The following is a 23,116-nucleotide window of genomic DNA, read 5'->3' as shown; positions in this document are numbered from 1 at the left end:
TCCGGAGTTGTGTGTGTGTTTTTTTTTTTTTTTTTTTTAAACCGTCTCTCACAGGCTGACGCAGTGACCAATCAGCAAAGACACGGGAAAAAGATGGAATGACGTTGCCTAGGGGCGGAGCCAAGGCAGCTTAGGGGGCGGGCGTTTGAAACCGGTGCTTCATAGTCGACCCCAAATATCATCTTTTTTCCTTTGCGAACCAATTACTTAATCTCTCTTGCGTCTTTTCCTTTCCCGACCCCCTCCCAGACTCGTTCGCTGCGGTTCTGCGAGGACGGAGGCGCCAGGAGCCGGTCCGCGTCTCGCAAGAGAGATGTGAGGAGAGCTTGCCAACTGACCGACCCAACGGCTCCTGCTCCTCAGTAGACCCCGCAGCCTAGGGACTAGAGTTGTCACTTAAGTGGATATGAAGAAGGCGCAAATAAGTACGGGGGCAGCCACGAGCTTTCCAAAGGTACCATTCCTGCGAAACCACTAGCCTTGAAGGCAAGGGTTATAGTCGCATTGCTTGTTAAGATATATAAATATATAGATATATAGCTATATGCATTAAGCGTTGTAGCGTGAGGGGAGATGCTTGTGAGCGTTTACGATAGTGACAATTTATGGAGCAGTGGGCCTAACTGCCAGGAGGAGCACGAGATGGGATTAAGATGGCTTCGCCAACGTTGTCTTGTGCCCCATCATTGAGATCTTGGGGACGGCCGATGCTCGGTAAAGAGGATTCTGTTCTCCAGTTTATCTCAAGTGGAAGGGTCTCCTAAAATTGAACATTTCCGTTCTTTTCTGTCCTTCCTTTGGAACTTTTAAATGAAGAAAGAGAATTAGAAAAGAACCCACTCCCTCCCGAATGTGCCCGCTCCCCAAGTAGAAGGTGAAAGCTTCATATTTTTGCCCTGAGCCTCACACAAAGGACACCGCTTTCACATTAGTGACTCAAACCCAAAGATGGAGACCCTCTTCCTTCCCTCGTCACATCCTGTTCACCTGCCACTCTTGTCCAGTATTGTGAAAATTACCCTGAAGTTCCTTTGCTTGTCACCACACTCCTTCAGGCCACTGTCATTTCCTCTTGATTTGTAATTGCTTTCATAGGGACTTTCCTAGTTTTGCACAAACAGAGTGATTTTTTCAGATTACCAGGTAGTGGTTTTGACACTTAGGATAAAACAGCCTCTTGCTTTTACTTACACAGTCTGCCTCCTGCCTGCCTTTAGTCACAGGCACACCACACTCAAGATACACTCAACTGGACATTTCTGTTTCTTTCAACAAGGCAGGATTCCATTGTTTCATTTGAGTTTTGAGCCAAGCTCTTACAGTGCAGCCCAGGCTGGCTTTCAACTTAAGTTCAGGCATGCATTCATCTGTTTTTAAAGACTTGGGACTGTGTTCTTCACCTCTGCCTCCAAGACACCTGTAACTCGGTTCTTCAGGGCATAGCTTAGTGCTGCTTCCTCTGTGAGGTTTCCCCTGACATCTCTACTGGTCCCCACTTCCTCCCTTGCAAAAGTGTCTTTATGGCACCCAGTTCTATATTTCCATAATGCTGAACTCTAGTTGGGTTTACTCTTTGTTTATATTACCTCATGCACTTTTTTTCTTTGTGGTCAGAGGCAAAGTATTGAGACTAAGTATCTATTTTCTATGAGGCTCTCTTGGTTCTAACCCCAGTTCTGCCCTCCTTAGCTATGCACAGTTGGGCAAATTATCTTTCCTCTCCTATCTTCCATCCCTTGTGCAAAAAGTAAGGGTGATTTATTTTTATTGTTACCATGGTAATTACATCACTTTGTAAAGTGCTTAGAACTATCTCAGCAAGTGACTTTGTTGAGTCAGATTTGGCTGTTACTAATACTATTACGGTCTGACTAACCTTAGAACCTAAATTCCAGTAAAGCAGGAACCCTGCCTCTCTTCACTAGTGGCCTCTACATATAGAGCAGTACACCATACATGACAGAGCTTGAGTAAATACTAGTTAAGTGAATGACTAACATGTTATAAATACAGGAATGAAATTGCAGTGGCAAGATGGTGACAGGAAATGCTTACTTTTTATATTCCAGCTGACTTTATCAACTCAATAAGTCACCACAGTCCATTTGACTTTGAATTATTAATTAATTAACACTTGATGATGCCATTACAGTTTAGCATTAAAAAGTTAGTTCACAAAAGTAAAAGCATTTGATTAAAATAGTCTGGAAGTGTTAATGAGACAGGCAAAACAAAACAAACAAATAAAAAAACCCCTAACTTTTAAGTACCTGTAAATAATAAAATGATACCATAAAGCTTTTGACTTAAACAGTGAAAGCACTTAAGACAAAGAAATGAAGTTGGGGAGATGTCTGTATTAGCTAAGGTTCGCAGAGGAACAGAGCTGACAGTGAATAAAGAGTAGACTGGATTTACTGGATTGGTGTACATGGTACAGTACAGATGTTGACTCTGGAATGATTGAGAACTCAGAAGCCACACAGTCCACAAGACTACATGTCTCCGCAGTTTAAGACTGTCCCATTCTGGTGCCTGGAGGATTCATTCCTTGAGAGCCACTGGTCTTCATTCCACATTGGAAGTCTGAAGAATCTGAATTCTGATATCAACAATAACAAAAAAATGGTAGCAGCAGGGTGGATTAACTAGACAGCAACCTGAGAATAGGGGGGATGAACTGGACAGTGCTGTGGAAGACAAGCAGGCAAACCCCAGACTTTTCCCTTGGGCTGCCTTTTATCTGGCTGCCACCAGAAGCTGCTATTCGTATTTAATATATAATATTAATATAAAATAATCTGATCAAGAAAATTCCTCACAGGTAGTCCTGTCAGTTTACCTCTTACTTGACTCTAGGTCCAGTCAATTTGGCAGAATTAGCCATCTCCTTTCCTTCTCGGATCAGCCTTTTCCCTCCCCATCTTCCTGTAGACGACCTTGTGTGTGAGCTGTTGGTGCGTGTGCACATGGAGGCAAGAGGTCATGTTGGGGTTTTCCTTGGTTCTTTACCTTAGTGTTGGAAACAATCTCTCACTAAACCTCAGTCTATTGGGTTAGGCTAGATTGACTACCCAGAAGCCTGCCTTTCCATCCCTGGGATGTGACAGATGCTCTCTGCCACACCTAGCTTTTGTTAGGGTCAAAACTTGAGTCCTCTGCTTGTACAGCAAGCACTTCAACAGAACCATCTCCCCATTCCTATAGTAGATGGTCTTTGAATTTTGGAAAATAGAATCCCCTTTACAAGGATTTCTTGCTTGGCTTATCTGTCAGGTTGCTTTGACCTTAATTTCCCATGTGTCACTAGAGATGATTCCTAGTAATGTGGGTCCTATTCCCAAAGCCTTAGTGACACATGCTCTTTCTTATCCTCTTATAGATCACACCAGCTTTATATGCACCTTCATTTTTAACATAGCAAAAGTAGTGTATAGTTTGGTAAGATGTTATATGTAATACTTGTGATTGTGAAATTGACTTTATGGAGGGGAAAATGTATGAATTCCACCCTCAAAGGTTCCAGAAAAACAGTATTCCAGCACTCAAAAGGAATAATAAAAAAAACCCTTAAAAGTCTCATAAGAAAATTTCAGAAAGTATAGTACTTGCTGTTTGGAAGGACAGTTTGATGAAGACAGACCATCCTATGGCTTTGTGATTTAGAAATCACATTGACTTTAAATTTAAACTGGGTGTGGTGATCCATACCTATGATCCTAGCACACCTAAGGCTGAGTCCAGAACCATGTCTTAAAAAATCGTGAGCCAGGCTTGGATGGTGCACGCCTTTAATCCCAGCACTAGGGAGGTGGAAGCAGAAGCATCTCTGAATTAGAAGTCAGCCTGGTCTACATGGTAAATTCCAGGAAAGCCATGGCTATGTAGAGATACTCTGTCTCAAAATAAGTAAGTTATATGTAGGAAATGTGAACAAAGTCAGCAGCTAAATGTCAGATTAGAAGACAAAAGTCTTATACTCAGTACTACTCCTGTGACTAAAACAACAGCACTCAGGAGGCAGAGGCAGGCGGATTTCTGAGTTCGAGGCCAGCCTGGTCTACAAAGTGAGCTCCAGGACAGCCAGGGCTACACAGAGAAACCCTGTCTCGAAAAACCAAAAAAAAAAAAACCAAAAAACAAAACAAAACAACAAAAAAAGTAAACAACCCAATAGAAACTATAGAAAAAGCGACTCCAACCATAATAGAAAGTAAACTTGAGGCTGGAGAAGTGGCTCAGTGCTTAAGAGTGAGTGCTGCTCCTATAGAATACCCAAGGAAAGTCCCCAGCACCCATGTTTGGCAGCTTACAGCTGTCTGTATTTCCAGCACTAGGTGATCTCTCACCTTCTTCACTGGGCATCCACGCGCACATGGGCATACTCACAAATAGATGCACACAAAACAGTGGCACTTTGATCTCTGTGAGTCTGAGGCCAGCCTGGTCTACAGAGTGACTTCCAGGACAGTCAGGGCTACACAGAGAAATCCTGTCTTGAAAACAAACCACCAACACCAGCTATATGTGTGTGTGTATGTATATAGGATAAAATAAAATAAAATAAAATATATATGTATTAGTCAGGGTTCTCTAGAGTCACAGAACTTATGGGTAGTCTTATATAGTAAGGGGTTTGTTGATGATTTACAGTCTGTAGTCCAACTCCCAACAATGGTCTGCAGCAGCTGTGAATGGAGATCCAAGGATCTAGCGGTTGCTCAGTCCCTCAAGGCAAGCAGGTGAAAGAGAGAGAGAGTAAATCTTCCTTCTTCCAATGTCCTTATGTAGGTCTCCAGCAGAAGATGTAGCCCAGATTAAAGGTATGTGCCACCACTCCTTTAATCCCAGATGACCTTGAACTCAGAGATCTCCCTGTCTTAATCTTCTAGAATTCATAGCCAGTATGCCTAAAAATCTCCATGCCAAGATCCAGGTCAGAAACTTCTATCTCCCAGCCTCCAGATAAGGGTCACTGGTGAGCCTTCCAATTCTAGATTGTAGTTCATTCCAGATATAGTCAAGTTGACAACCAGGAATAGCCACTACAATCCACCCCTTGTCAACCTCATGAGACAAATAATACCTCATGTCTACATGAAACAATAACAAGGTCATGAATATGCCTAACATGATATAACTATCCCTCATACAATTGCAAACACATTTGTAAGTTTACTATGGGCAATGTCACTTGGGAACATTCTCTTAGTGTCTCAACTTAAATTCCAATTGATGTTAAAGAAATTGGAAGAAAGACATATGTATTCTTAACAAAATAAGACAGAAACATTCATATTACTTTATAATCTTTGTTTCTGTAACTGGTTATGTGGCCTTAGCTGGTATTTATAACTACCTTCCTCTACTACCTATTCTGTATTCCCTTCACCTGTGGCAAAGCACCTCAGTAGGTCTTGGCTTTTTTCCTGGAGGATTGACCCATACCTACCTTCATTCCTGATGGGTCTGTGTCCTTTGTCATCCTGCTTGGATTAGGCTGTTGTTGACTTTAATCACAGGACACAGTAGTGCTAAAAGACACCCCAAAGTATCTCCTGCCCTCCAGACATAATCTTGCTTACTTCCATTGTTGAGGGACAATCCAATTTCCCCATGGTAATCTGGATCTATCACCCCTAACACTGTTATTCCTTTCTTAACCTATTGGTTTAAGGGCATTAAGAAGCCCAAAATGACCAGGGGGAGGGGAAGTCTGAGCTTCCAGTTCAACGGAATGTTTGTTGTGGCTCCTGGTAGGAACACTCCCCGAATCTGGAACCAAAACTTCTAGGCCAGCAGAACCTAGAGTTGTGGGGACAGGAAGCAAAATTTCTGGAGGGTCACTAGGAGTGAAGTGGGTGGAACTATTCCCTTTTCCTCCCCTTGATTCCTGGACCCATGGATCCTGGCTATGGGAGAAACTGTACCATGTATCAGATGCTGATTCAAAGCATATACTGCCTTCTGCACTAGCCCTCCATGCTGTTACCACCTAATTGGTGCTGTAACTATGTCTTCAAAAGGCCATTCTGTCTTTCTATCAGACCAGCTGCTTCAGGACGATGGGGAATATTGTAAGACCAGTGAATTCCATGATCATAGGCCCACTGTTGCACTTCTCTGGCTGTGAAATGAGTTCCTTGGTCAGAAGCAATACTGTGTGGAATACCATGGCGATAGATAAGGCATTCTGTGAGTCCATGGATGGTGGTTTTGGCAGAAGCATTATGTGCAGGAAAGGCAAATCCATAACCAGAATAAGTATCTACTCCAGTAAGAGCAAAACATTGTGCTTTCCACGGAGGAAGTGGTCCAATGCAGTCAACCTGCCACCAGGTTGCTGGCTGATCACCTTGAGGAATGGTGCCATATCTGGGGCTCAGTGTTGGTTTTTGCTGTTGGCAGATCTGGCATTCAGCAGCAACTGTAGCCAGGTTAGCCTTGGTGAGTGGAAGTCCGTGTTGTTGAGCCCAAGCATTACCTTCATCTCAGCCACCATGGCCACTTTGCCATTGAGCAATGGCAGGAATGGCTGGGGAAAGAGGCTGACTGTCCATAGAACGGGTCATCCTATCCACTTGATTATTGAACTCCTCCTCAGCTAAAGTCACCTTTTGATGAGCATTTACATGGGACACAAATATCTTCACATTCTTGCCCAATTGGAGAGATCTATCCACATACTTCTTCCCCAGATGTCTTTCTCACCAGTTTTCCAATTGTGATCTTTCCAAGTTCCTGACCCATCCAGCCAATCGTACATCTGGCCATTTCTTCTTCCAAACAAACTGTAATACCATGTGCCCACTGTAAAGATGTTCCTTCACCTGTATGTTTCAGGGTTGTCCCGGAAAGGGATTGTAATGCTGCAGCTGTCCACTTCTCGGTGGGGCCTGCATAACGTGCAGAGCTGTCAGTAAACCAGGTCCTAGTCTTCTCTTCTTCAGTCAGATGATCATAGGGCACACCCCATGAGGCTATAGGTACATGCTTGTACAGCAGATGGCATAGTAACAGGAGTAGAAACCATAGGCATTTGAGCAACTTCTCCATGTGACTTGCTTGTGCCTTCAGGACCTGCTCTGGCTCGATCACATATATACCACTTCCATTTGATAATAGACTGCCGCAGTGCATGTCCTACTTTATGACTTGGAGGGTCTGATAGCACCCAGCTAATGATGAGTAGTTCAGGTCCCATGGTAACTTGGTGTCCTATTGTCAAACATTGAGTTTCCACTAAGGCCTAATGGTAGGCCAAGAGCTGTTTTTCAAAGGGAGAATAGTTGTCTGCAGATGATGGTAGAGCTTTGCTCCAAAATCCCAAAGGTTTCTTCTGTGATTCACCTACAGGGGCCTGCCAGAGGCTCCAAATAGCATCTCTATCTGCCACTGACACCTCAAGTACCATCGGGTCTGCTGGGTCATATGGTCCAAGTGGTAGAGCAGCCTGCACAGCAGCCTGGTCCAGTAGAAGAGCCTTCTGTTCTAGGCCTCCACACAAAGCTAGCAGCTTTCTGAGTCACTTGGTAAATAGGCCTAAGTAACACACCCAAGTGAGGAATGTGCTGTCTCCAGAATCTAAATAGACCCACTAAACGTTGTGCTGCTTTCTTGGTGGTGGGAGGCGCCAGGTGCAATAACTTACCTTTCACCTTAGAAGAAATATATCTGCAAGCCTCACACCTCTGTACTCCTAAGAATTTCACTGAGGTAGATGGTCCTTGAATTTTGGTTGGATTTATTTCCCATCCTCAGATATGCATATGTGTTACCATCAAATCCAAAGTTTTTGCTACTTCCTGCTCACTTGGTCCAATCAGCATAATGTCATCAATATAGTGTACCAATGTGATAATTTGTGGAAGAGACAAATGATCAAGATTCCTTCTAACTAAGTTATGACACAGGGCAGTAAAGTTAATATTTCCTTGAGGCAAAACTGTAAAAGTATTCCACTGGCCTTGCCAACTGAAAGCAAATTGCTTCTGGTGGTCCTTATGGACAGGTACTGAGAAGAAGGCATTTGCCAGATCAATAGCCACATACCAGGTGCCAGGAGATGTGTTAATTTACTCAAGTAATGAAACTACATCTGGTACAGCAGCTGCAATTGGAGTTACTAGCTGATTTAGTTTTTGCTAGTCAACTGTCATTCTCCAAGATCCATCTCTCTTCTGCATTGGCCAGAAAGGAGAGTTAAAGGGAAATGTGGTGGGAATCATTACCCCTGCATCTTTCAAGTCCTTGATAGTGGCAGTAATTTCTGCAATTCCTCCAGGAATACGATACTGTTTTTGATTCACTATTTTCTTTGGCAGAGGCAACTCTAAAGGCTTCCATTTAGCCTTTCCAACCATAATAGCCCTCACTCCACAGGTCAGAGAACTAATGTGAGAATTCTGCTAATTTCTGAGTATATCTATCCCAATTATACATTCTGGAACTGGGGAAATGACCACAGGATGTGTTTGGGGACCCACTAGACCTACTGTGAGTCAGACATCAGTCAAAACTCCATTAATTACCTGCCCTCCATAAGCCCTTTCTTTAACTGGAAAGACACAATGTTTCTTGGGATCTCCTGGGATCAGTGTCAACTCAGAACCAGTATCCAATAGACCCCCAGAAAATCTTATTGTTTCCTTTCTCCCAGTGTACAGTTACCCTTGTAAAAGGCTGTAGGTCCCTGTGGGGAAGGACTGGAGAAAGGCTAGCAGCAAAACTTTTAGGTGTCTTATCAAGATACTTCCTCAGGGGATCCTGGCCACCCCTTCATTTAAGGGGTCCTGGATCTGCCGGAATGGGCTGAGATTGCCTTCTGCCATGATCCAATGTAGCTTTCTTTCATTTGTTTGAGAATTTTTCTGCTTATACAGATCAAACTGATATGCAGTAGGCTTCCTATCTATTTCAAGCCTGGAAACACCATGTTTGATTAGCCAGTACCAAAAGTCCAAATGAGTCATGCCATTATAAATTTCACCTCCCAAGCTGGGCAGTGGTGGCACATACCTTTAATCCCAGCACTTGGGAGGCAGAGGCAGGAGGATTTCTGAGTTTGAGGCCAGCCTGGTCTACAGAGTGAATTCCAGGACAGCTAGGGCTACACAGAGAAACTCTGTCTCAAAAAAACCAAAATAATAATAAAAAAAAAATAATAAATTTCACCTCTCCTGTGCTGACCATTATGGGGTATGTCACTATAAACATTGTTTTCTCTACAATGTCTATTATAATAGCTATGATCACATTGTCTCTGGAGATTCAATTCGGCCACCTGGCCCTTATTACCTTGGGGCCCAAATTAAACCCATAGTATTTAATTCATCTAATTGAACAGCAAATTAAACCCATAGAATTTAATTCATCTAATTGAACAGTAGCATCTCCAACCCTAAGGTCTGGTACAAAGGAAAGGGCAAGAACAAAACTCTTCAAATGTGCTGGTGCCCCTCTCACCAGTTTGCGTCTTATAGGGCTGGTGAAGGGCATATCTTCTGGACCTTCCCATTGTGGAAGATTAGGTTTTATACAATATATCCACTCTGGCATTGCAATTTCCCCAAGCCTTAAAAATCCCTTTGTCAACACTAAGCCTCGGAATATCAGGCTTTTGATAAACACTTCAGCCAACCATTTAAACAAACTTCTGCCACCTCTTTTTTAACTGTGTGAGCTTCCATATTAAACCTAGAATCTCCAGAGGGCCCATGCCAATAAACTCAGCCTGATCTAGTTTTATCTTCCTTCCACCATTATCCCACACCCTTAAAATCCATTCCTACACATATTCCCCAGGCTTCTGCTTGAATGAATTAGCAAACTCATTAAGCTCCTTAGTAGTATAGCTCATTTCCTCATGGACTACACCTTCTACCTCCCCCCCTAGGAGCTTGTTTTGCTTGAGTCTGGTTATAGGTCTAGAAGAAACTATTGGTAGCCCTTGAGAAACATCAATATTGTCTTGTCTGGCATTTTCTGCAGTGAAAGTCACTGCTGGTTTATCAGACTCTGAGGGGTTAATTTCCTCATGTGGGAAAGGCATTATTTAAGGGGGGGGGCTGAGAGTACTACTTCCTCAGGTGGGGCAAACCCTTGAGAATCTGAAGATACAAAATTCTCAGCTTCAACAGGGTCTTCCCACACATCCCAAGTTATAGGATCCCATTCTTTGCCAATTAATGCCCTGCTGACACCCACTGAGGCTGAGACTTGAATTTTCGCTGTAATTCAGCCAACCTTATAATGAAGGCTTCAGTTTGATTTTCTACAACTTGAGCTCTATGGCTGCTGGTACTAGCATAGTGGGGTATTCCTGTGACAAATTGACCATGTTTTTGGGAAGACTATGGGAGGACTTTGGAAGTTTGGGCTAGAAGATCCATTCAGTGTTAAGAGCTCTGTGGGATGTTGTGTAGGATCTTGGAAGATAATGTTGAGAACAGTGCAGACAATGGAGGCCTGGCTTGTGAAATTTCAGAGGGAAGATTAAAGACTCTTTTCAGGGCCCTGTTTTTGTTGTGAAGAATTTGTGGTTTTGGTTAGCTGGGGCTGAAAAATCAGCTGTGATTAACAAGATACCAGAACCACTAAAATGAAACCTTTGCATTACTGGGACTACTGATGCTGGTTAGCTGGAGCTAAGAAATTAGCAGTGATTAAGAAGAGGCCAGCATCACTGAGGTGAAATCTGGCAACTGTTGTCTGAGAGCATAGAAGCTGTATTCCAGAAATAGCCAAGATTGCTGTGGCTGGACTTGGTAATGTGTAAGAGTCACCCAGGTAGTACTGGTTTTGAAGGCATGAAGGGGTCATGAAGAGCAGCTGAGTCTCGGCACTGTGAAAAGCCACAGAAGGCCATTGGTGAAGGTGCAGCCTCAGTTGCAATTGATGATCTAGGACTTGAAGGGGTCATGCAAAGGAGTTGAGGCTTGACACCATGAAGAGAGCCTATGAGAGGCTATTGGTGAAGCCTAGTTACAGTGGAAGACAACAGTGTTTTGGAAATGCCAGTACCATGAGATGACCACCAAGAACAGCAGCAGCAGTAGAGTACTGGCAGCTGGAGCCTAGAAGACAAGGTGTGTGCTAGAAAGGGCAGGGCTGGAGAAGTGACCCAAGCCCTTGGAGGAGCCCAGAAGATTGTGAGTTGGATCCCAGACATTGGACAGTTGGAGTTTGACTTTGCTTTAGATTGTGACTGTGCCCTGATATTTTTTCCCTCTTGAAGGAAGAAGATATTTTAGTGGATTCCACAGTTAAGAGACTTTTAATTGTAAAAGACTTTGAATTTTAAAAGTGATTGGATATTTTAAAGTGATTGAAAATTTTAATATGTAGAAATTTGCACATGAGACTCTGTGGCTTTTAAAGTTATTTAGATCTTGGGGATGAATAAGAAACTAAGGGTTGAGGCTTAATAGTGATGTGTTTGTGTGTCAAATTGACAAGGGGTCAATTGTACTCGTTGGTTTTGTGTCAACTTGACACAAGCTGGAGTTATCACAGAGAAAAGAGCTTCAGTTGAGGAAATGCCTCCATGAGATCCAGCTGTAAGGCATTTTCTCAATTAGTGATCAAGGGGGGAGTGCCCCTTGTGGGTGGGACCATCTCTGGGCTGGTAGTCTTGGTTCTATAAGAAAGCAAGCTGAGCAAGCCAGGGGAAGCAAGCCAGTAAAGAACATCCCTCCATGGCCTCTGCATCAGCTCCTGCTTCCTGACTTGCTTGAATTCCAGTCCAGATTTCCTTTGGTCATGAACAGTAGTGTGGAAGTGTAAGCTGAATAAACCGTTTCCTCCCCAACTTGCTTCCTGGTTATGATGTTTTTGCAGGGATAGAAACCCTGACCAAGACAGTATGTATCTATATAAAATATGTGTATATCAAATGTGTATATTTATAAAATAAAATCTTAAAAACATATGATTCCATTTTTCAATGATCACATTACAGTACTGTGTTCCCAGCAATTTATGAAAAAACTAACATTTGAATGGGATTGAGAAAAAGGACACCCAGTGAAACAGTGAAGATGCAGTGGCACCCCATTACTCTCACAGGAGAAGGCAAGCCATTCATAGAGCGGGTTGCAGAAGTTTCCATGTCGTTGTCTGCTTGCCTCCGAGACTCAACCCTTAGGCCTTTACAGCATACCTACCTTCTTGCTAGGACACAGCTATTTCTGCTCTAGAGCTTTTGCTCAGGGGCCAGCAAAAGTCTTTCTCTTCACTCACAAAGCCAGCTGTGACAGTCCTGGTTAAAGCTGGAGCTGTTCCTCCCGCTGGCCTCTATCATCCTGTACTCTTGTGTCCAGCATTCTGCAAGTTTGTGGTCTTGTGTTACGTTAACATTACTGTCTCTCCACCTCTATGCAGAGCATGTACAATAAGTTCCATGAAGGCATGCTTAGTGCCAAAGGCCAAACAGTTAGAACAGTGATTATCACTAGCATTTGCCTAGTAAAACTTTTTCAAATAAATGAGTGAACAGATGAATGAATGAGCTTTAATAGGAAGCGCGCATGTCCTGCTATAGAAGGTTGTGTTTCATATGTGTATCTTTTCTGGTGTATGTGAGGTGACGGGTACTGCACACAGCCACAGTTTGAGAAAGGAAAGGTAACTTATCTTCTGCTTACCCCAGTCTGGACTTTAAAAGAAAACATACAAGGCCCAGAGAAAGTCATTCCTTTCCGAAGATAGTCTCCTAAGTGAAAACTCACGTGATGATCAGGCTTCCTTATGGATAGCATCAAATTTTTAATTAGGTCAGGCTACCCCAATCCAATTATAACTGTAATCAAATCTCCCTCCATTTCTACCAATTGAATCATTCCCCTCTTTCTACTGAAATCCACCATCTATGAACCTGATAGCTCAAAAAAAAAAAAAAAAAAAAGGTGACAATTTTTCCTAGTAAAGAAATGTAAGCGTGTGACCACAAGCTTAAGTGTGAGCTTAGGGTCGTCCTGTAGGCAATCTGGTTGAATAATCTCCCCAGCCCCCGCCTAAATGCCCATGAATTAATTTGTAAAGGAACTCAGGCTTGTCAACCTTGGGCGCTCTCTATTTAAATAGTGTATAAATGAATCTATTTAAATAGTGTATAAATGAATCTATTTAAATAGTGTATAAATGAATCTCACCTTTTCTTTTGCCCTCCCACTTAATGTGTGTTGTGTGTGGCTGTGTGGAATTTAACTGTAAAAATGAACTCTATAAATCTAACTACTTTCCTATTGGATTGTCTTTTCCTTACAGATTTTTGAGTTTTAGTCCTTTGGGTAGTAATTCTTGCTTCTTATTCATGCTGCACATACCACTTCCTACTTCTTAGCTTCTCATTTGAAAATATTTGATACTGATTTTGATACATGGAAATCTTCCATTTGGGGATTTAATATATGAGTCCTTTTTCTTAAGTGCATGCTGTTTTTTACTTGAGAATGTTCTTTCTTCAAAATCATACTCATATTCTCTGTTAGTACCTTCTCTAAAGACTTTTCAGGTCACCAAGCATTCATTTTATCCATGATGTGATGGTGTCTTGACGGCTAGTTTAACAATTCTTATTACTTCTTCCTCTGTTCCAAGACCTCTTTGCCCTTCATATATTCAGGAGCTAACTGTCAAGTTCTATACACTTGGAATTTTAACTGAAATAATATTACATTTGCAAATTTAAAAACTGATGTTTTTATAGTAGTGAGTCTTTAGATTTAGAAATGAAGTATATATTTTTTCTTTTTTTAAATTAATTTATTTATTATATGTAAGTACACTGTAGCTGTCTTCAGACACCCCAGGAGAGGGCATCAGGTCTCATTATGGATGGTTGTGAGCCACCATGTGGTTGCTGGGATTTGAACTCAGGACCTTTGGAAGAGCAGTCAGTGCTCTTAACCACTGAGCCATCTCTCCAGCCCTATTTTTTTCTTTTTTAATTTAATCATTCCATTCGTTTATATCTCAAATGACATCCCCCTTCCTGTTTACCCCTCCACAACTCCCCATCCTCCATCTACTGTCTCCCCACTCCCCTTTGCCTGTATGAGGGTGCTGTACCACACGCCTACCCACTTCTATCCCACTGCTCCAGCATCTCCCTACACTAGGTCATCAAACACCTACAAGACCAAGGGCCTCCCCTCCCATTGATGTCAAACAAGGCCATCCTGCGCTACACATATATCTGGAGCCATGGATCCCTCCCTGTACATTCCTTGGTTGGTGGTCTAGTCCGTGAGAGCAGTAGGTGGTCCAGCCAGGTCTTCCTATGGGATTGCAATTCCCCTCCGCTCCTCCTGTCCTTCTGTGAGCTCACTGGAGACCCCCGAGCTCAGTCTGATGGTTGGCTCCAAACTTCCAAATCTACATTGGTCAGTTGCTGGCAGAAACTGCCAGGGAACAACCACACCTGGTTCCTGTCAGCAAGCACCTTTTGGCAACAGCAATAGTGTCAGGGTTTGGTGTCTGCAGACAGGATGGATCCCCAGGTGGGCAGTCCCCCGATGGCCCTTCCTTCAGTCTCTGCTCCATTTTTTGTCCCTGTCTTTTCTCTTTTCATTTGTTTAGATCATCTTTGTTTTCAAAAGTACATCAGGATACGACTCTGAATATATTTACATTACTGCCCCATAGAAATGCCACAAGCTCTCATTAATAGTTAATGCTATTGTCATTGATATTCTTAAAGTTGGATCATTTGTAACTGATATATACAAGTATAATTGATTTTTATATATACCTATTTTAAATTCAGAGAACTCACCAAACTCTTCTGTTAATTCAAGTGGTTTACTCTGAATAGTTTTATACACAAACTATCTGCCAATAATAATAATGTGTTTCTTTTTTTTTCCAGTCTCTTTTCACTCTGTCTTCCCTTTTTCTTTGCCTTGTGTTGGTTAGAACTTCCGGGACAATGTTGAATAAAGATTCTGACCCCAGGCGTCCTTATTTTTTTCTTGATCTGCAAGATAAAACTTTTAACTTACTACTGTTGAGTACAGTTTTGATGGTTTGCAATGGTATGTTTTATGATACTTTTCTTACTATTTAAGGTTGTTGAAAACTATGTTTAAAGTCACAAATTTGATGGAAGGTTTTATTATTATGACATTTTCATCTATGCATATAGGGTATTTTGGTCGTGTTCACACCTCTTCTCCTCCTACTGATTCCAATTCCCAACTAATCTCTTTTCTACTTTAACATCTACTTATTGTTTTATTTTGTGACCCAGTGAGTTTCACTACGGTTGCTTACAAGAGCATGGGCTTCTTACCAGTGGCTATTCCACTGAAGACCATGTCTTCCTTCCCCTGGAAATCATTAATTACCTATAGATCTTCAGAGAGCGATGGGACCTTGTGAGTCCCTCTCTCTTCTCTGTCAGGATGCTGACAAATTCAATCTTGTGTAGGTCCAGCCAGGTAATCACAGCTTTTAAGTTCAAGAGTATAAGCCATATTATGCTTGAAGATTATTCTTTGATACTCTGCGACTGTCTGCCATTCTTCCTGCCCCTTCCACCATGTTTTCTGAGCCTGGAAGGGGAGATATAGGTGATCTAGGGCTGAGCATCCAACAGCCATTTACTCTCATTTCTGGACTAGTTACAAGTCCCTGCGGTTATTGCTGCTTGCTTCAAAGAGAAGCTTCTCAGACCAGAGCGTGACTAGCACTAGTGTATACGTGCAGACATTTTCAAATGATCAAGTACCTCTTCTGCACTGAGATCCCTTTAATCTGTCAGTATGTAATAAATAGACTTAAAGTTTTACCTAATTGTTTTTTGCTGGAGTAAGCCACCAGTGCCCCTAGTCTTTGAGTCAGTGTGCTCATACTTTATTTAGAGTTTTTGTGTCAGTGTTCAAAAGAGATATTGTTTTCTTTCTTCTAGTCTTTAGGATCTGTGCCATAATACAAACTAGGAAGCATATCTTTTGTTCTCTGGGAAAGTTTGCCAAGATTGGAATTACATTTTTTTTTAAATGGTTGGTAAAATCCCCTGGTACAGCCATCTTGAGTTTGGAATTTTGTTTCTAAGAGTTTGGCTGCTACTTCAATTTTTTTGATGGTTTGATGTAGTCAATCTTCTCATTTCTTGTGTCTGTTATATTTTTCTAGAAATCTATTCCTTTAATTTAAAATGTGCATTAGTAAAATTATCCATACTCTTTATTTCTTTTTTTCTTCCTGCTTTCTCTTTCTCTTTCTCTTTCTGTTTTCAGTTCTTTTGTGTCACCAGCCTTTACACAGATGACCTCTGTCACCAGAGCTGGCTATCTGTCAGCAGTGACCTCTGTCATCAGAGCTGGGTATTTGTGGCTTGAACTTTTATGCTTTATCATTTTTACTGAAGATTTTTCAAGCTTATTAAAATTCTCAAAAGTTTGGGTTTCTCTGTACTCTATTTTATATAGTTTTGCATCTCATCGATTTTTGGTTTTATTTATTTTTTTAGTGTTTTAAGGTTTTTTTTTTCCAAAAAAATTTAGTTTTAGGTTGATGCCTGTCTAAGATTGATGCCTGTGTAGTTCGTATAATTTCCTAGCCTCCTGCCTTAGCTATTTCTTTAATTAAGGTTTTCAACTTTTCTTTAATATTATTTACCAGCATACCACAGGTTTGAAAAGTAGTAGTTTCATTCTCATTTATATAGAATGAATTTCCACATTTAACGTTTTAGTTCATTCTTATTAAGGGTTTATTCAAAAACATATTTTCAGTTTATAAATTTGGGGGTTTTAAATTTTTTTGTCATTACTTTCTGATTTCATTTCATTGTTTTATAGTAGTAGAACATATTCTGTATATTTTTAAATTTTGACACTTGTAAAAAAAGCCATACTCTGGTCAACTTTCTGAAGGATTTATAGTACTTGAAAAAATGTATTTTGCAATTTGGGAAAATATAATTCTGTGTTTCTATTGCTCTTTAACCTGATGTATCAATAAGATTCTGGTTTATACTGTCATCCCTAGGTTCCTTTATATTTAAAATGGTCTCAGATTAGGTGATAAATGGTGGGATATGATAGTATGAAAGTTTAGAACAACTCTTATTATAATCTGCAATGAATGTAGGATTTTTACTATGTCAGGCAACATTAATGAATATGTCTAGTTAGCAAGAATTTGGCTTGTGTCAAGTTCCAAAGCAAAAAAGAGTAGTTATGAGCAACAGAACTATAATAATATATATGAAATATTGTAAACCCAATATTCAGTTGAAACAATACAAACAATATTTAAGAAGGAATCTAAAATCAAGAAATGTTTGTATTTTGCACACACACACACACACACACACACACACACACACACACTTCTTAGAGTGTAAGGAAACAGGATATCACCTATCACTTTCATGGTTAAAGTATGCTCAAAGAGCTGAATGAAATATGGCTCCAATTTTTCATTTGTTTGTTTATTTCACTATAATACTAATTCAGAGTATCAGGAGTGAATTGAATTTACTCTAGGAAGAATGCTCAAGTATAATTGTAAATCAAGCCAAATTTTGCAGAGGATGATTGTAGATGGTGAGATTTTGTATGCCAACTCTTAATGTTAAGTAGTATAGAAATAAAGCAGAGTAGTCATATAGATATGTACAAAGGAAGGAGTAGATGGGAAATTAAGAAATGGGACCTCTAAAAACAAAGCAAAAGAAAATGCAAAGACCAGAAATTCAGATTTGTTTTTCCTAAACACAGTATTTTACCTGTGTGGAAAATAAACAGACAAAAACAAAAAAGAAGGTGCCAACACAAAAATGGAGATGTATATCAGTGTAACAGGAAACAAACAACAAAAACTCTTGACATGAACACACACAGCTAAGTTCCATCATTTTTGGCAAAAGTGCTAACTATAGCAAAGTCACTATCTTCAGTGAGGTACTGGGGAAACTGGATTTCCATATGTAGAATAAAACTAGATCCTTATTTCTCACCTTTAGATCCATATAAATCACCTATACGTGGATTGAAACCCACACTGTTTGACTCCAAAATCTGAAGATACTACAGAACAAACAAACCAACCCAAAACCATATATGCAATAGCTACAAACTTTCTGAGAAGGACTCCAGTAGCTCAGAAAATAGGGACAATTAATTATCAGCAAATGGGACTTGAAGAAATCAAAAGGCTCTCTGTACAGCAAAATTAGTAAGTGAAGAGGCAGCCTACAGAATGGGAGGAAATCTGCCAGCTATACATCTGACAGAGTATCAATACTCAGCACACACAACAACAAAAATGCTTACCATTCTTAGCCATCTGGGAAATGCAGATTAAAACTACTCTGATTCTGTCTCACCCCATGTCAGGATAGCTATCAGGAGAATAACAAAAATTCTGGAAAGGACTTAGAGAGACAGGGGGAGGGAGAGACCGTCATTCACTGTTTATGGGGTACAAACTGATGCAGTCACTGTGGGAGTATGAAGATTTTATTTCAAAACCTAAACCTAGAGCTTCCATATGACACAATGATTCCATCTCTAGGCACTCAAAGGACTAAGTATCTAAAAAGCTACTTGTTCATCTATGCCTGCAAGAAAAAGGAATTGCTAGGAAAATAAATTGGCCTGCATGTTCATCAATAGATGAATTAATAATGATGTGGGACATACACACATTGGAGTTTTCAACCATAAAGAAACATGGAATTAGGGTGTTGTCAGGAAAATGGATAGAACTGGAAAATATATTAAGTGGAGTCACCCAGTCTCAGAAAGACAAAGACCACATGTTCTCACATGTGGATCATAGCTTCAATTTTTTTATTCATTTGTATCTACATAAGAGTCAGAAGGCAGCCGGGCATGGTGGCGCACACCTTTAATCCCAGCACTTGGGAGGCAGAGGCAGGAGGATTTCTGAGTTCAAGGCCAGCCTGGTCTACAAAGTGAGTTCCAGGACAGACAGAGCTATACAGAGAAACCCTGTCTCGAAAAACAAAAACAAAAACAAACAACAAAAAAAAAAGAGTCAGAAGGCAAAGATATCAGAAAACTAGAAAGAGGCCCATGAGAAACAAAAATTAACCCAGCAAAAAATTAAATATATAACTAAAATCTCTGTAATCTATGATATATTTAAAATCTAAAAGTTATGATTAATTGGATTAGCATCTGACCATTTATGGGGAATTTCAAATTCTGAATTGTGTTCTATCAGCTATTGCTCTCCAAATTTATAACTGATGTGTTTCCTCTTCTGATTTCCACTGAGAAAAATAAGTAAAAAGATACATGCGTGGTTTCTAGAAGGCAGACTACTTAAACAAAACATAAAGAAATAAGTCACAATGGAAAAATAATAAATTTAATTACATTTAGTGTTTTCCAAAATATGTGCGACCTATAATTAAAATAGAGGTTGTTGGTCAGTAGTAAGGTATTTGTGAAAAGGTAATGGTCAAAATTTTCTGACCATCCAAACATTGAAAGGTTACAAGTTAATAGGAGAAGCAGTTCAGCTGGACAACTGACTTTAAAGTATTAACTACCATCATAATTCATAGGCTGAAACGTGAAAAATGTTAGTACATGAACAATAATGGAATAAGTTGATAAAATGGTCAGCCCAAGATGCTAACTCACAAGTACACCTAGATCACTGAAGAAATAAAAACACCTGTTGTATCAGTATCTTTTCAGGATGGCCAGCAGGGTCACTACATTGAAATGGAAATGCACAGATTCAGTGGAACACAAATTCCCAAAGCTCTTACGATAAGCAGATTAAACAAAAAATTCAGGACAACGCAAGGAAAAATGAATAATCTTCAGAAAACAAAATGGAGCTGAAGTAACTGGATATCCATGTACAAAAGAATGAATTTGAATTCCTACACAAAAATTAATTTCAATTAAGACCATAGACTTAAAGGTCAACTAGAACATCAGAGCCTTCAAAGATAGACAGCAAATGCTTCATGACGTCAGATAAGACAGTAAATAGTGCCTCAGCACAGCACCAGTGCTGGGCAATACATTTTAACATTGATAAATTGGACTTTTTAAGATTTTTGCTGAGTGTTGTAGCACATTCTTGTAATCCCAGCAGCTGGGAGACTGAGCTATTATAGCCCTAGGCACACCCCCTCCAAAAGATCAAAACATATGCACTTCAAAAGACATAGTCAAGATAAAAGAACCTTTTTACCATTCAGTAATAAAACAAAAGGTTTGAGCAGAAATTTATTTAAAAATATGCAGAATGGTCAATAAGCCTATGAAAAGATCCTCAATGTAACTAGTCACTATGGAAGTGCATGTTACAACCAGGATGGATATCCCTGGAGTTTTTTTTAAGAGAGAAGACAATTGGAGAGGTTGTCTATGCAACTGACACCCTCATAATATGTTGGTGAGAGAAAAAAATGTAGTTATTTCTGGAAAACAGTGTAATAATTTCTCAAAATGTTAAACAGAGCTGTCAATTGGTTCATTAATTTTTAGGTATCCAAGACAGACATGTACATGAATGTTCATAACAGCATTGTTAACAGCCTTAGAGTGATAACAACCCAAATTTATATCAACTGATGAATGGAGAAGTAAAATGTGGTCTATCTGTACATTGTAGAACACTATTTGGTCATAAAAAGAAACCAAATGCTGGTATGTAATACAACACAAATCTCAAGAATTTGCAGTAGAAAAGAAGCTAGGCACACAAGGCCACAGATTACAGGTTTCACATACGTTTGATATCAGGAATAGGAAATTGATACAGTAGAGTTGCTTTGGTGTGGGTGGGAATGGGCTGAGGATGGAAACATGCGTTTTGGAGTGACTGATAAGCCTTACAATTAGATTTCAGAGATGACTGATTATACAGCACTACATGTAACCAGCATTTAATAGTATTGAAGTGGACACCTAAACATGTAAATTCTGTCTCAATAAAATTTAAAAAACTGCGTGAAGTAAATGAGAAAGGAGAAGCTACCATTTTTTACTGGTTGGACTGTAGGCTTTGTTAGTCATCTGATCTCTGTTTAGTTGAGAGAGGGCTTCACAGTGTAGCCCTGCCTGTCCTTGGAACTTACCAGTTAGCCTGGGTTACCCCAATCTCAGGGTCCTTTTGCCTCTTTTGGAATGCTGAGATTACAGCATCAATTACCACACCTTATTTTTTATTTTAGTGTATCTATTTAAAAGAAGAAGAACTGGATATGGTGAGTTCAAGGCCAGCCTGGTCTGCAGAGCTAGTTCCACACAGCAAAACCCTCTCTCAGAAAGCAAACAAGCAAACAACAACAACATCCCAATAAAATTCTCAGACACCACAAATTGCTGGGACCCAGTTACTTATTTAAAAACCTATCTGGGCATGATGACACATACTTTTAATCCCAGCACTTCCAGCACAGCCAGGGCTATGCAGCGAAACCCTGTCCTACCTCAAAACAAGTATAAATTTCAAGTCTTTTAAGTAGACTCACTTTTAGATATTGCCAGGTGTCTCCTGATTCCTATTGGAGCAACAGTGCCTGCTCTTAACTCAGTGGCTCTTCTTAAATCCATTTACCCTGATACAGGCAAACCAGAACATCCCCATAACGTGAATACAGAGAGAAAAGATGCAGTGCAGAGAGCAAATGGAACCTCAAAACAATTTAACCCTCTCAGCGAGAAGAGAAGTCTTCAGCAATTAATCTACAGTGAACATTCACACAGCCAAAGTAGTTTCTGGAACCAAAAAATGATGGGAGACTTGGCTAATAAGAAAAGAACAAACTGTTGAAAATAAAATCAGGTAATAAAATGAAAGGCTCAGCTACGAGGCTTGGTGTCCAAATGATAGATTATACATACACATGGAGAGAAGGAGAAATGGAGGGGGAAAGAAATGCAGCAATGCAGAACAGGAGTTTGTGTAAGGCATACCTACAGCACACCAAATTCATCATTCATACCCTGACAGAAATGTTGAAAATGATCAGAGGAGTATTCTCAAAGTGTACACAGAATTTATAAAAGGAATAGCAAAAGGTGGCTCTTGGATTTTTGAAAAGACACCGGTAGAAGAATGTCTTCAGAATTCTCAAATGAAAGCAGCAGCATAGAAACAAGTTAAGTTTAGATTTCAAACTTTGGCAAACAGGTATGGTGTTCATAGCAACCCAATAACTCCAAGGTTGATGTTTCATAGGAAACTTTTGACATGATTTTTGCCTTACTTAGAGCTGAAGCCAGAATTCATTGCATAGTATCTACTGCAGCAAAAATGGTAGACACTGACCTTGGAAGACCTAGATAAGTTTTGTCATCTAGCTCTGCTATGGTTGTGGTGAGATTGCAGAGGCAACAGTGGCATAAATTCTAGTTACAAATGGCTTTTCCTCAGCATCTTTTGTGTTTTTATTAAGTGAAGGTTTTATGAATGCCCAGTACAGATTGTTGGATATTCTTCCTGGATGCCATCTTCACAGTCTGGTGTGTTTCTTCTGGAGATTTTTAATCTCTCTGGAGTTCCCAGGGATGTTTCCAGTGGATATTCCCTGCCAAAGCAAGTGAGTATACATGGATGGAGCCTGCCAGGAAGAGCCGGAGGGACCTAACATAATAGAGAGGTAGCCCATGGAGGACGGAGGATGATAAACATCAGGATGCAGGTTGCACAACTACCTAGGGCCACTGGTTCAGCTTCAAGCAAGCATGGGGCTCCAGGAAGAATATCGCTGAAAGGAGAAATCTGCTTCAGTGACCTACTTGGCTTTGGGATTTATATTTACATTTCTAGGAATGAATCAGGAAGTGAGTATGCATAAAACAGAGAAAAGGAAAAAAATGGAAATGTATAAACAAGTAGCATTGCAGTCATTGTTCACTATACAAATCAGCTCTGATCAATTTTTTGTGGCAAAGATTCAAGATTTTAAGCAGGAAATGTGATAAAGAGATGAGGGCTCAGGGCCAGTTGGGGATGCAGTATCACAGAATACATTCCACATTGATTGTAGGGTGCCATTCATGGGATCTGAAACTGAAAAAGTCTAAAAGCACAGGAAGAACAGAATAAATACCTAAAATACACAAGCAGTTGGGTCTGGGGGACAGGAGTGAAGGAGAGGAGATGTATG

The 23,116-nt window shown here is 40.3% G+C and overlaps 1 protein-coding gene across 3 annotated transcripts in view; it reads left to right on the top strand.

Moving 5' to 3' along the window:
* Positions 1-39: 39 nt before the first annotated feature.
* The window catches only part of Kdm4d (lysine (K)-specific demethylase 4D), a 37,975-nt gene continuing 14,898 nt past the window's right edge, over positions 40-23,116 (top strand). Inside the window, exons 1-2 of one of the 3 annotated variants that reach the window (XM_006510271.2) lie at positions 40-454; positions 14,870-15,035. The gene's annotated coding sequence lies outside the window, so the exon portion shown is untranslated. The remainder of the gene's footprint in view (positions 455-14,869; positions 15,036-23,116) is intronic. The other 2 variants (XM_006510270.2, NM_173433.2) reach the window with 2 other exon arrangements.

This window comes from Mus musculus, chromosome 9 (genome assembly GCF_000001635.26).
Source record: "Mus musculus strain C57BL/6J chromosome 9, GRCm38.p6 C57BL/6J".
Taxonomy (NCBI): domain Eukaryota; kingdom Metazoa; phylum Chordata; class Mammalia; order Rodentia; family Muridae; genus Mus; species Mus musculus.
Note: the sequence above shows the minus strand (reverse complement) of the source record. Positions and strands in the feature narration are given on the sequence as shown.